General features: G+C 36.1%; 1 pseudogene; it reads left to right on the top strand.

Moving 5' to 3' along the window:
• Positions 1-304: 304 nt before the first annotated feature.
• On the top strand, positions 305-2,230 carry LOC112735119 (uncharacterized; annotated as a pseudogene).
• Positions 2,231-14,876: the final 12,646 nt, after the last annotated feature.

The following is a 14,876-nucleotide window of genomic DNA, read 5'->3' as shown; positions in this document are numbered from 1 at the left end:
TAACTCACCACAGTTGCTTAGATTCAACTCAACTAAACAATAACAAGATCCCTTTCTCCCCAAATCTACAGTAAATAACACCGACACAACCTGAAATTAAACGAATTTCTTTTTATCTTTCTTTTGAATGTCTGAAGATGGGTTTGGATTCTCTACCATCCACATTGAATTCAACCAAACCAATGCCAATGAACTCGATGAAGAACACGACCACGACGACTCTACTTCTACAACGGCTCTTCTCTTTTTTAACATTGACTCTTCTTCTTCATAACCTTTATCAACTTCCAATAATAAACTCTTATTCATCATTTTCATCCTCGTTACCTGCATCTCTCTCTCTCTTTCTGTGTAGCTTCTGCTTTCGCTTACCTTTTCTTCTCTTCCAAATCACCATCATCTTCATCAACAACAATAGCATCGTCAGCCACTTCTTCTGCTTCTCCTTCTACTTCTCCTTCTCCAACTCCTTCACCTTCTGAGTCTCATGCTCGTCCTCTCACAAAGCTCAATCGCCCAAAAGTTATCTTAAATTCCTCAGATGGGTTTCGATTCAGGTATCAATTCAAGACCCTAACCCCTAACATTGCATGCTTGATTGCAAATGGAACCTAATCCGTTAGCTGTAACCTGGCCCAATCAAACTTAAAACTTGGAATTGAAGTTAAATAAATAAACACATGATCAAAAGCAAGCAACAGAAGATGAGAATCTCTCCTAAGAAGCCACTAAGAAACAGTTACACAAAAGAGATTGGCCTAAAAATCCTCAACATTCTGAGGGATACCAAAAAACTCTCCAACGTAACAAATTTATAAATACATCTACTCCTGGCATGAAAGAGGTACGCTATTCACTCTGAATATCATCTTTATCACCTTACGCCCTTTCTAACTTAAGGGTTGGAGTGCCTTTGCAGGTGCCCACTGCTGCTATTCTTAGAAGAGCAGACGTATACTTCATCCAGTCCCAGGAAAGGTGAGTCTAGACATCAAGCAAGGCGAACTATACCTTGGGAACAACTATCTACACAGGAATAGAACCGAAGCTAAAACAGGTTTGATCCCAGTTTTTTCATCCCTAACTTTCCCAAACCACTACTCCATTGCCACTGGTCTCTACCTTGTATACCACAGCATCGTCAACGACCATTTCTTGGATCCACACTCTGGCGATGCTTTCTACATGCGAGCCATTGACTTAAAAGGGTGGCTTGGTGAGCCTTTATAGGAAACTATCATCAAGAATGGTTTGAATACTACCACATACTTCTGGCTTACCACTCAGGTATATAAAGGTCCTTGGAATTGCCCTTTGAATTTTTGTAGGTATTACAATAGTTCTGTTCCATTTGAGGATAGGGTTGATGCTATTTTGAGCTACGTTGATTTGCCTAGTGATGAAATCCCTGATTTCATGACACTTTATTTAGAGGATCCTGATCATCAGGGTCACAAGGTTGGTGCGGATGATCCTCAGATCACCGAAGCTGATTCTAGAATTGATAAAATGATCGGTTGGTTGTTTTCTGGTTTGGAACAAAGAGGGATTTTTTATGATGTTACTATCATTATGGTCGGTGATCATGGAATGGTTACTACATGTGATAAGAAACAGATATTCTCCAATGACCTTGCTCCTTGGATCAATGTTCTAGATAATTGGGTCATTTCTCATACTCCATTACTTGCTATCATGCCACCTTCTGGTTATTCACCTTTAGATGTTGTTGCTAAGATGAACCAAGGATTGAGTTTTGGGAAATTTGAGAATGGGAAGCATTTGAAGGTGTATCTGAAAAAGGATCTACCTAGTAGGCTTCATTATTTGGCCAGCGATAGGATTCCTCCAATAATTGGCTAGCTTGAGGAAGGCTTCAAGGTTAAGCAAAAGAGATCCAAGAACAAAGAATGTGGTGGTTCGCATGGATATGATAATGAATTCTTCTCCATGAGGAGCATTTTTATTGGACATGGTCCTCAATTTGCAAGGGGGAGGAAGATACTATCATTTGAGAATGTTCAGATTTATAATTTGGTTACTTTTATCCTAAGCAGTAAGGGTGCGCCTAATAACAGCTCTGCCTCATTCGCAAAGGATGTTCTTCTATCTGCTGCATAAAGAAATTCATGCTCGCTTCAGGAACATTCATAACCACTGGTTGAACGAAGCAGAAAATGCCAACATTTTGAGAGGTAGCTCAATGCAGATAGTTGGTGTTTAGTCATGTACAGTTTGTTCCTCCCATGAGTAATAAAAACTACAAATTTATTTGGATACTACATTGTTTTGAGCAACATAAGTAGCGAACAAGGTTAGCTTTGAACATTTATTATTAACATACATACAACTTTACAAGATTTTGATGTCCTTCAGATAGATTGAGATCCCCATTTGAATATTAGACAGATTGAGATGTCCTTTACAAGATTTTGTTTATTTCTTTGGAGTTTACAATTGAATAACTCCTTTCTGCATAAATTCATGTAATCATGTTTTAAATTTTTGTGATAAGAAGATCTGCCAAACCTGTGACTTATTTAGTTATTCATGAGTCAAGACTTAAATTTTGGAATGCAAAATTAATTACTATTTATTCACTTAAAGTATATGTATCTATTTTCCACTAAGCCTTGTCCATGGTGTTTCATAAATCCACTTTTATTTTCATGCTAGTACTGGTTGCAATCAACAACCTTAGTTACAAATAATAGAATGAATTACGAAGGCCTGTTTCTCATAATTCTTCTCACGGTGACTATTAATTATATCAAGGATAAGATTTATGCACTCTTTTGCTGCCACCTTTATGATACCCAATTTAATGAAAATTTTTTTCAATGCTCTTATTTTGATTAATTAACTGTATTTCACATTATAATTGTAGGTTTATTATTATTTTTAATATAAATTTAAAAATGTTAATAAAATAAAAACTAACCTCAGACTAATAAAATTAACGTTGCAGAATAAGAATATTCATTTGTTATTTGAGCACACAAGAAATGTTTCTAATTTTAATAGATTTTAGATCAGATGTTGTGTCATGAGACGATTACATGACTGTTCGTATGTTATTTTGTACTACAACTCTCGCATGGCTTTTGAATTTATGATCCATATTCATTATTTTTAGTTTTCTTTCTAAGTTAAACTGTCAAAATGGTATTTAAAAACTAAAATTTTAAAATAGCCTTTGAGATTGTTCGTATGTACTTAAATGATCTCTAAAATTCTAATTATACTATTTATGTTCCAGATATTAACATCTTGCACCATATTAATTTATGGATCCTTTTCTCACAATAATGAATTTTGGTGAACCAATGTAGTCCTGTGCTCTTTAAAACCCTAGATATACTGAATCCTCTTTAAATCCCAAATTGAATCAATTTATGTTCATACTTATTCTTTCTATGATTCCTTGATTCTTGTAATATCCTTTCAGTTTCTGGAACCAATAGGAGGTAGGAGTTAGACAATAGAGAGCTTGATTTGGTCACTATCTAATAAAAATTAGACAAAGATCCCAAATCAAAGTTAGATTGCACGGATGCCATAGTGGTGTAGTTGTAACTGTCATCTCGTTCTTTTGTAATTTGGGATATATATGAACTCTAATAAGTCTTTTTTTTTATAGATTTTTCAATTAAAATGTGAGTGATGAAAATAATTTTATATTATTAGAGTACACAAGGAATATTTTCAATTTTTAATAGATTCTAGAACAGAAGTCATGAGTCATGAGATGATTGATTCCATGACTGTTCGTATATTATTTTGTACCACAATCTTATAATGACTTTTTAATTTATGATCCATGTTCATTATGTTTTGTGGGAGTTTTCTTTTTAAGTTAAACAACTATTAAAATGATATTCGAAAACTAAAATTTTAAAGTGGTCATTGATATCAACTATGTTCACTTAAATGGTCTTCGAGATTCTAACTGTACTATTTATATCCTTGATATTGAAAATTGGGCACTATATTAGTCTCTCAACCCTTTTACGATAATAACTTACTAACGGAGTGATGAGTTAGCACTATCACTGTCACACAGATACTAAAACTACTAATTGAGGTGATAAATGAATGTTGGTGAATGGTGACCCAATATGGTTTTTAACTCTCTTTAAAATCCAAAATATATTAATCCTCCTTAAACCTTAATAAACGGATATTTTATATGCTTTTTGGCATTATTTTCTTAGTATTTTTAGTACATTTGATTAAGTTTTATTAGGTTTTAGTGCAAAAATCACTTTTTGGATGCTACTTTGAGTTTTTGTGATTTTCCTATGATTTTAGGTAATTTTTGGTTGAATCTGGCAAGTTTTGAAAAAGTCTGATTCAGAGGCATTCAAAGAACTGCAGATGTTGTCAACTACTGACCTCCGTGCATTCAAACGAGTATTTCTGGAGCTACAGAGGTCCAAAAGACGCGTTCTCAATGGTGTTGAAAAGTTAACTTCCAGGGTTTCTAGCAATATATAATAGTATATACTTGTCTTTAGAAATGAAGGCCCAAAATGGGCGTTGAACGCCCAATCTACCCTCTTTCTGGCGTTCAATGCCCCAAGAGGACAGGCTTGGCATTTGAACACCCAAAAGGGACCAAACTGGCGTTCAAACACCATAAGAGGAGTCCAAGCACGTGAATTCACCTCAAGCTCAACCCAAACACTCACCAAGTGGGCCTAGAAGTGGATTTTTGCACCCTTTAGCTTAGTTATCACATTTTTCTAATTTTTTAATTAATAGTAACATGTTTTAGGGCTAGTATTTGATTATAAATAAGAAACTTCCTTCCTCCTCAGGATCATGCCTCCTAGGAGGGGAGAAGCACAGACACATTACTACTATTATTTTCTGTAAACTATGAGCAACTAAACCTCCTAAGTTAGGGTTAAGAGCTCTGCTGATTCCCATGGATTAATAATATTACTGTTTCTATTTCAATATGTCTGATTATATTCCCTTATGCATTCTCGTTCTTCATCTCAAGAATTGAGGATGAACCGTGACATTCATTCTTATTCTACTTGGGTTCTGTGCGAGTCCTGACCCGGATAGCATTGAGCTAAAGCTAGAGAATACATTGCAGATTCCAAGAGCGTGCCTAGGCAACTTTGGATACGTAACATGAAATCCCGTTGACCGTGGGTTACTGAGGTCTCTGTGGCGCTAAGGCTAGAGGTAGAAAAGCAGCATTCTCTGATCCGGAAGATCCGACCTTATCTGTGGCGTTTTAACTAGGATCGCGAAGGGGAGTGGATTGCTTAGAGCTTCATCTTCTGCTACAATAAGAAGCCATAAGTCAACTTGATGAGAGGACATGAGTTACTCAAATATGGTGGACTGCTCTGGTTTAGAAAAGATTAACTTGATGAGAGGACATGAGTTAGTCACTTACGGCTACCATTGAACGAATCATTCGTTATTGAAGTAGACAGTAAGAAAAGTTAATCCAGAAAGAAATAGCATCTCCAAAGCCTTAACTGAATCTTTATCACTGTTTTCACATCAATCTGGTAATTCATTCTTTACTATTTCATTTATGCTTTCAAACGAACAATCATCTTTTCTAATTACCTGATTAAGATTTACAAGATAGCCATTGCTTGCTCAATCCAACAATCTCTGCGGGATTTGACCATCACTCACCTGAGGTATTGCTTGGATAACCCGGTGCACTTGACGGTCCATCTGTGCGAAGTTTGGGGAGTTCAATTTCGTGCACCAAGTTTTTAGCGCCGTTGCCGGGGATTGTTCGAGATTGACAAACTACCGGACTATCTTGTTGCTTAGATTAGGTGCTCTTTACAGTTTATTTTCTCTTTTACTTGTGTTACTTATTTTCTTTTTCAAAAACTTTTCAAAACCTTTTCTTTTCTTTAGCAATCTTTATCTTTTGTTTGAGTCTTGTGTCAGTTTTTAAGTTTCGTGTCCCTTTTTCTTTTCATCTTTTTATTTGAATTTTTGAAAGTGTTCTTGTTTTCTTTCTTATGTTCGAAACTTTCTTGGTAAGTTTTCTAGTTTGATTTTAAAATTTTTAAATTTGGTGTCTTTTGGTGTTTTTCTTTTAATTTTCAAAAAACTAGTGTCTTTGATCTTAAAATTTTTAAGTTTGGTGTCTCTTAGTGTTTTCTTTTCTTAAGTTTTCGAAAGGTGTTCTTGAGTGTTCTTTCTTGGTGTTCGAATTGTTCTTGCTATTTTTCTTTGTTTGATCTCAAAATTTTTAAGTTTGGTGTCCTTTTGTGTTTTTTCTCCAAAAATTTCGAAAATTATAGCCTTTGATTTAAAAAATTTTTAAGTTTAGTGTCTTTTTGTGTTTCTCCTTTGTAATTTTCGAATTTAATAGGTTTTGAATTCAAAATTTTTAAGTTTGGTGTCCAATTAGTTATCTTTTTCTGTGTTTATCCTATTATCTTTTCAAATCTTTATCTTATCTTTCCTTTCTTTGAATTTCAAAATCTTGTTATCTTATCTTAATTCAAATTCAATTTTCAAAATTCAAAACTTTAAATTCAAATTTAAAATTCAATTTTAAAAAATTTAGTGTTTTGTTGGCTTCTCTCTATTTCAAAATTAAATTTCAAATCATATCTGGCTTATCTTTCTTGATCTTTAAATCTTTATCATATCTTCTTCCTCAATTTTCAAAATTTTGTTATCTTATCTTATTTAATTTCAAATTTTAAAAGTTTAATAACTTGTTAGTTTTTCTTTCTTTAAAAATTGAATTTCAAATCTTTAAAAATATTTTCAAATCTTATCTTATCTTGTTTCACTCTTTCTTTCCAAATTTTAATTTTAAAAATCACTCTTTGACTTTTTCTTTTTAAATTTCAAAAACTTTCAAAATCAAATCTTTTTCAAATCTTATCTTTTTGGATTTCAAATCTTGTTATCTTATCCTTAATTTTAAAATTCAAATTTTTAAAAGTTGAGTATTTTGTTAGTTGTTCTTTTCAAATTTGAAATTCAAATATTTAAAATTTTCAAATCTTTTCTTTCTTTTCAATTAATTTTTAAATTTTCAAATCATATCTTATTTCTCTTTTTCTTGATTCTAGTTATTTGATTTAAATTCAAATTTTAAATTTAAATTTTAAAAGTTTGGTGTTTTCTCTTTCTTTTTGAATTTCAAAATTTCTTTTTCTAAACCGTTTTCAAAATTTTTCGAAATTTCTAAAATTATTTTTTATTTTTGAATTAATTTTTTTACTTTTTATTTTAATTATTTTATTAATTTCAAAATTTTAATTAAAATAAAATTTAATTCTTGTTTCTTCTTGGGTATGTCACTGGAAGCTCTCTATACTCTGACATAAGTGAGGGAAAAATTTGATGAGGGAAAAACAATTCCACACAAACTCACCAGCAAGTGTACCGAGTCGCATCAAGTAGTAAAACTCACGAAGGTCGATCCCACAGGGATTGATGGATTGAGGAACTTTAGTATGGTGATGAATTTAGTTAAGCGAATATTTGATGAATTGGGTAAAATTTGATTAACAGAAAATAAATTGCAAGTGAACTAGAGTGCGGAATGAAAATGGCAGAATCTTAAAGTGCAGAAGAAGTAAATTACAGAAACTTAAAGTGCAAGAAATTAACAGAGCTGAAACTTAAATTGTAAGAAAGGTAAATAACTGAAACTTAAAGTGCAAGTAATATAAATTGTAGAATCTAAATTACTAGAAACTTAAACTTGCATGAATAATAAAGAGATTTGGGTGCTGGGAAATAAAACAGAACTAGAAAATGTAAACTGTAGTAGATCAGAGGAGAAATTATAGAAGATGAAAACTAGAATTAAGACTTAGATCCGATTTAAAATACTAAAACAGAAAAGGAAATTGCAGAAGAAAAATGAACAGAGAAGAAAATTTAGATCAGATTCTCAATCTTTTTACAGGAAGTTGAAATTGCCAAAGAAGAAAAGAACAAAAAGAAAAATTACAGAGCAAGAAAAATAGAAAAGAGAAATCAGATCCAATCTCCAATTTTCCAATTCTAAAAATAACAAAAGTAAAAAATAGAAGGAAGCTCCAGTGCCAAAAACAAAAGAGAAAAATGCAGAAAAACGAAGAACAGAAGGAAAACCAAAAACAACTAAACTCAGATCTCCAACTCTACTCAATTCCTAAAAGAAAGTTAAAAAATTGAGCAAACTAAAAGAGAAAAAAAAAGGTCCTAAGGAAATTAAATTTTCTCCTAATTATACACTTTCTATCTCAGTCATCAATTACTTGGAGTGGGCTTTTTGGCCTGTGAAGAAGTGGATCAGAATTGGATGCTTGATTGCAGCTTCCAGGGGAATGTTGTGTTCTCAAAGTGAGCACAGCGTTCATTCGCCCACGCGTACGCGTCTACTGCGCCCGCGTGTCCCTTCGCAGTTTTGCTCATCGACGTGTACGCGTCACATACGCGTACGCGTCATTACCATCTTCAGCTTCCATCATGCTTGCGCGCCATATTCACGCGTACGCAACTTCGATAGTGTTCTCTTATTGAGCACTACGTTGGCTTAATGAACGCTGCCCACGCGTGCGCATCCTCTGTGCGTGTGCGTGGGTAGCAAAATATCAATTCAATGCTTCAGCCCCATCCACACGTTCGCGTGCTTCCCTCCAGATCCTCCATCGACGCGTGCGCGTCGTGTACGCGTGTGCGTCGGCTGCAAACTTCCAATTCCAAATTTGAATGTGCCCAAAAATGCTGGCTTAATGAACGTAGCGCTCTCTCTGAAAACGAGCGCCAACCACTTCCACGTGTACGCATCATGCACGCGTACGCGTGGATCTTTGAAAATTGTCCCTGACGCGTAGGCGTCCTGTACGCGTGCGTGTCGCTACTGAGCGTGGCATTCTTTCTTTGAATGCAACGTTATTCAACATTGCTTCTCTTTCTCTTCATTTTCTCACCTGAATTCAATCAAAAAGGCAATCAAAGTCTCGCCAAAAATCATAAGAACTTGCATCATTCATAATAATCACTTAATTCTTGCATAAATCTCATGATTTTGTATAAAATAAGTGATGTTTGATTGAATCAAAATAATCATGAAATTCCACTCCAACCACTTACTTATTGGGCAAGAAAGTGCATAAAACCTAATGAAACAAATGAAAAATACTTGTCAAACTAGCATAAGATGACTTGCATCAATATCTCACTGGGAGCTTTTTATACTCTGACATAGAGACTCCCACTGTTCTTTGTCTCTTGTTTGTGTATGGAGGAATAGGAAGAGTGCACTATGGATCTAGAGGGAGAGACACAACCAAAAGAAGAACCTTGGGGTCTTACACAGCCCCCACTCCTGACTTCTATGGAAGCAGCATCAGTATACCTCCTATTGGAGTAGCTCATTTTGATCTCAACCCACGGCTAATCACTCTAGCTCAGCAAAACTGCCAATTTCAGAGACTTCCACAAGAAGAACCCACAGAATTCCTTGCTGAATTCTTGCAAATAGCTGACACAGTAAGAACTAGCAGAGTAGACCAGGATGTCTACAGGCTGCTACTCTTTCCATTTGCTGTAAAAGGCCAAGCAAAGAGGTGGTTGGATAATCAGCCCAAATCAAGCTTGAAAACATGGAATAAGCTGGTGGACAAGTTTTTGAACCACTATTTCCCTCCACAGAAGCTAACCCAACTAATACTGGACATTCAAGGCTTCAGAAAGGAAGAGAATGAATCTCTTTATGATGCTTGGGTGAGATACAAGCTGATGCTGAGAAGATGTCCTATTGAAATGTTTTCAGAATGGGTAAAGCTAGATATTTTCTATTACGAACTCACATATATGACTAAGATGTCCTTATATCATTCTGTAGGTGGTTTAATCCACATGAGAAAGACAATTGAGGAAGCTCATGAGCTCATTGAGATAGTTGCCAGCAATCAGCATCTGTACTCATATAATGAGACTCCAATGAAGGGAGAGGTTAAGACAGTATCCACTGAATCAGACCCTCCTAAGCAAAGTGAGTCATTAACCCAGCAACTACACTGCCTCACACAGCAGTTGCTAAGTTTGCAAGAAGGAGTGCAGAAGATCCGAGCCTCCAGCAAGAATATGGAAGGATGGTTGAACCAGACAAAACAGCACTTGTCTAAACAGATAAGAGACGAGTGACAAGCTCTTCAATTAAGGAGTACCCTGAACACCCAGCCTCAGAACAGTAAGAGGCAGGAAAAAGAGCTGGCAGAAGATGAACAAGCTGTAGTTCAAGGCACTCATGAGAGCGCTGAACACCCAGAAAGGGGCAGCTAGGGCGCCCAACGCCCAGAAAGGGGCAGCCCTGGCGTCCAACACCCAGAAGGGGGCAGCCCAGGCATTGAGCACCAGTCCAACAGAGGCCAGACATATGTAAGTGCTGAGAACACCTCTCCTAAGAAAGTTGGTAGCCCTTCTATAGGCAGTATAGACACTCACCCTACACCACTCATAGCCCTTGAGTACAAGGCCAAGTTACCATACCCTCAAAGACTCCAGAAAGCAGAAAATGATAGGCAATTTGCCGAATTCTTAGAAGCTTTCAAGAAACTGGAGATCAAAATCTCCTTTGTAGAGGCTCTTGAACAAATGCCTTCATATGCTAAGTTCATGAAGGAAATACTGAATAACAAGAGGGATTGGAGGGAAGTAGAGACAGTGGTGCTTACTAAGGAGTACAGTGCAGTCATTCAAAGGAACCTTTCTCAGAAACTTCAGAGACCCCCTAACACTCTGATGAATGGATCTTTGACGGTTTAGAATTTCATAAATGAATTCTCGTTGTAAAGTATAGTTTCTAAACCAATCACTAATCCTTTCATGCAAAAATTTGTTTGTCACTAAAATAAACCCCTAAATATATAAACCGAAGTATTGGAACCTCGGGTCATTCTCCCTAGGAATTGCATTAAAGTGTCTTATTATTGGTTATGAGATATTTTGGGGTTTTTGGGATAAGAGACATGAAATGTAAATAGCACTGAAAATAAACTAACAACTAAAAAGGTCTTGGCAAAGGTTGGCGGTCAAGGATCTCTATCCTTATCACTAACCACAACATGAGAATTGGCAAGGATCAACCCCATTAAGTCATCCTCTAACTAATAAAGGAAAGTTAAATGAGCCATGTCAATCCAAGTCCACAAGTCCTAGTTCTACACCAAATCAATTAGTGAGATCTAGCGTTAATGGCTCCCAATCGTCAATCACTTGGACATTAGTAACTCAAGATTTCCTAAGTTACCTTCCCAAGCCAAGAGCATAAAATTCTACTCTAAAATCCAACCAAGCATTTTGTCAAACACTTGGAAGGCATAAAAGGAAAGCATGGTAAAAGTGCAAGAATAATAAATCTACTAACTACTAATTGCAAGGAAAGTAAGATCACAACTCAATTCAACCATAAAAGAACATCAAACCTTAAATTGCATTAAAGAAAAGATCCAATTCAAACAAGAGTTCATGAACATAAAAGAGGTATAAAAGTAAAATTAACACTACAAATCTTGAGAATGAAAGAGTAGAAGTAAGAAATCATAAAGGAAACAAGATGAAAACATGTAATTGAACCTAAATCTAGAAGAAATTAATCTAACCTAATTCTAGAGAGAAGAGGGAGCTTCTTTCTCTAGAAACTACCCTACATGATGCTATACTACCAAAACAATTGCTCCCCCTTTGCTTGGACTTCAATTCTGCATGAAATACACTCAGAAACAAGTTGGATTCGGGCCTAGGCATCTCAAAAATCGCCCCAGCGTTTTGCCTTTAAGTGGGCCACGTGAGAGTATCGGGGCGTGCGCGCCATGTGCGCATGCGCGTCGATTGGAAAATTCTTCATCCGCGCAGACGCGTCATGTACGCGTGCGCGTCTCTATGCGAAAACCACTTATGCGCGTGCGCGTCCATTGTTGCATTCCCAATCTTTGTTTCTTCATGCATTCTCCCCTTTGCATGCTTTTCTCCTCATTTCTTCCATCCAATACTTACCTTATGAACCTGAAATCACTCAACAAACACATCAAGGCATCGAATGGAATTAAAGTGAATTAAAATCACCAATTTAAGGCCGAAAAAGCATGTTTTTACACTTAAGTACAATTCAAGAGAGAATTACAAAACCATGCTATTTCATTGAATAAATGTGAGAAAAGTTGATAAAATCTCCCAAATTAAGCATAAGATAAACCACAAAATCGGGGTTTATCAAATCTCCCCACACTTAAACCAAGCATTTCCTCATGCTAAGAATAAAGAAGGACAATAAAAGGGTTATGAACATTTATTCAATGCAAATAAACTATATGTATCTATCTATATGAATGTAGCTAAATGCAAAATGATTCTACCTACTTGGTTAAAAATGAATCAATCTCCAAAAACATATATAAGCAATTAGGGAAAAGGTCATATGACGACTCACAAACTCTACCAATTCAAATATCAAAATGAAGTTCAAATAGACTTGCAAGAAGAAAGCTCATGAAAGCCGGGAACAAGGAATTGAGCATCGAACCCTCACCGGAAGTGTATCCGCTCTAGTCGCTCAAGTGTATAGGGTCGATTCACTCAATTCTCTTCTACTCATATTTTTCAAGATTTGTTTTTCATCTAACAATCAACAATTATTCAATGCATGCATATATTCATCATGAGGACTTATTCATAGGTTGTAATGGGGCTAGGGTAAAGGTAGGGATGTATATGGTCAAGTGAGCTTGAAATTTGTATCTTTGATTAGCCTAAGCTCTCACCAAACACATATAACAACCTATACAATTCTAATACACAAGCTAGCTACCCATGATTCACTTTTTCACATACTCATGCATTTTCTTTTGATTACCACACATATGCATTGATCTTCATTATTGAGCTTCACTTTGGGGGCATTTTGTCCCCTTTTTATTGCTTCTTTTTTTGTTCTTTTTCTTTTCTTTCTTTTTCTTTTTTTTTGCAATAAAGTATATACAGGAGTATCAATGCATATGGTTTTACATTTCATTAACACATGAACATGTACCCAATTCCCAAAAATCTTCAACAAAAATACAAAAACACACTTTTCCCTCAACCAATGTCCCAAGTTTCCCATACCCAAACGATACACACTCTCACTAGCCTAAGCTAATCAAAGATCTAAATTAAGGACATTTATTATTTTTCACTTAGGAGTAGTGATGTGCTAAAATTAAGAACAAAAGGGATTAAATAGGCTCAAATTTTGGCTAACAATGGTTGATGAAAGGTAGGCTATTTGGGTAAGTGAGCTAAAAGAAATGATGGCCTCAATCATATAAATGCATGTATACATGGAATAATGGACATAAAGAATCAAACAAATCAAAGATTACAATCATAGAAAGAGAATAATGCACACAAGAATGGAAAATAAGTGGTTATGTGATGTAACCACACAATTGGGCTCAAAACTCACATGCTTGTGCTCTTAGCTTAAAAACCATGTTCCAAAATAGATTCTTCAAGCAAGTTTAATCAAGAAAATTTTTTTTTTCAAATTGGTAGGTGCCCTAAAAACCATTTTCTTGGAAAAGAAATCATCACCCTAACCAAGTAGTCTTAACATAAAAAGAAGTGATGAAAAATATGTACAAATTCTAACTAGCATGCAACCTATCATGCAATGCAACAGCTAACTAGCAAAGGAAATTAAGAATTGGTGTTGAAAGAAAGAGATTGTTACCCATGGAGGTCGGTCCGACGACCTCCCCACACTTAAAAATTTGCACCGTCCTCGGTGCATGCAAAGAAGAGCAAGGTGGACGGGTTGCTACAATTGATGAGCTCCTCCAAAAGGTTGTGCGGGTGAACTTGTTTGTTGCCCCATTTAGAAGCCTTTCCATTCCTTTCCTTCTTGGTGGCCAACCTAAAAAGAAAGAAAAAGAAAGAAACTTAAGCCTACAACAAAGATAGCAAAGCAAGTAGAACATAGGCGGGGGCTAATGCCGAATAAGAGTAAGGTTCTCACTACATGTTAGCTACGCATGTAAGTGAGAAAGCAATATAGGCAATGGGCATATCAACTAATACTTGATGCAAGAACAAATTAAAGCATGAAGAGCACTCAAAAGCATCAAGTTCAACTAGAAAGAATGGGTCATGAAAGGCATGCAAGTTCATATCAATGCACAAAGAATATAGGAGCCATACAAGATTAAGCATTGATTTAAAAGTTTCATCACCCAACAATATCAAACAAGTCAAGAAGCACCAAGATTAACCAAGAAATTCTCAACAATTGAGTAAGAAAATTTAACACCATTATTAAAATAAGAAACTCGAAAAAAAATAAAGTAAAAACAGGCTATAAAAACAAATTGAAAATGCAAAGAATAAAAGTATGCGAATGCAATGGTCAAAAGAAAATGGAAGATGAGAAAAAATGGACAATTTTTTTTTTACCGACGCGGACGCGTCAAGTACGCTTACGCGCCAATGTGCATTTTGGCAGAAGGGCACGGACGCGCCAGGTGCGCGCACGCGTGGGTGATATTATGCGCGGGGCACAGAGTCAGCCCAAGGTTGGCTCAACTCTCTGGAACATGTACCAGGAGGGCAGGTGGCGCTATCGGCGCGCGTGCGCATAGCGTGCGAGCGCGTGCATTGTGCATTTAGAGTCAACGGCGCGTACGCGCCAAGTGCGCGCACGCGCGGGTGGTTTGTGCCTCAGGCATGGTGCTGGCGCAATGTAGGCGCAACTCTCGGGTCAATGTATGGAGGGATGAATTTTTCAATCCACGCGTACGCGTACATGGTGCGTCCGCGTGGATGATCGAAAATGCTTGAAGCGTGCGTACGCGCCTAGTGCGCGCACGCGCAGGTTGGTGCTCTGTTTTTCAAAT

Source organism: Arachis hypogaea, chromosome 13 (genome assembly GCF_003086295.3).
Source record: "Arachis hypogaea cultivar Tifrunner chromosome 13, arahy.Tifrunner.gnm2.J5K5, whole genome shotgun sequence".
Classification (NCBI taxonomy): domain Eukaryota; kingdom Viridiplantae; phylum Streptophyta; class Magnoliopsida; order Fabales; family Fabaceae; genus Arachis; species Arachis hypogaea.
Note: the sequence above shows the minus strand (reverse complement) of the source record. Positions and strands in the feature narration are given on the sequence as shown.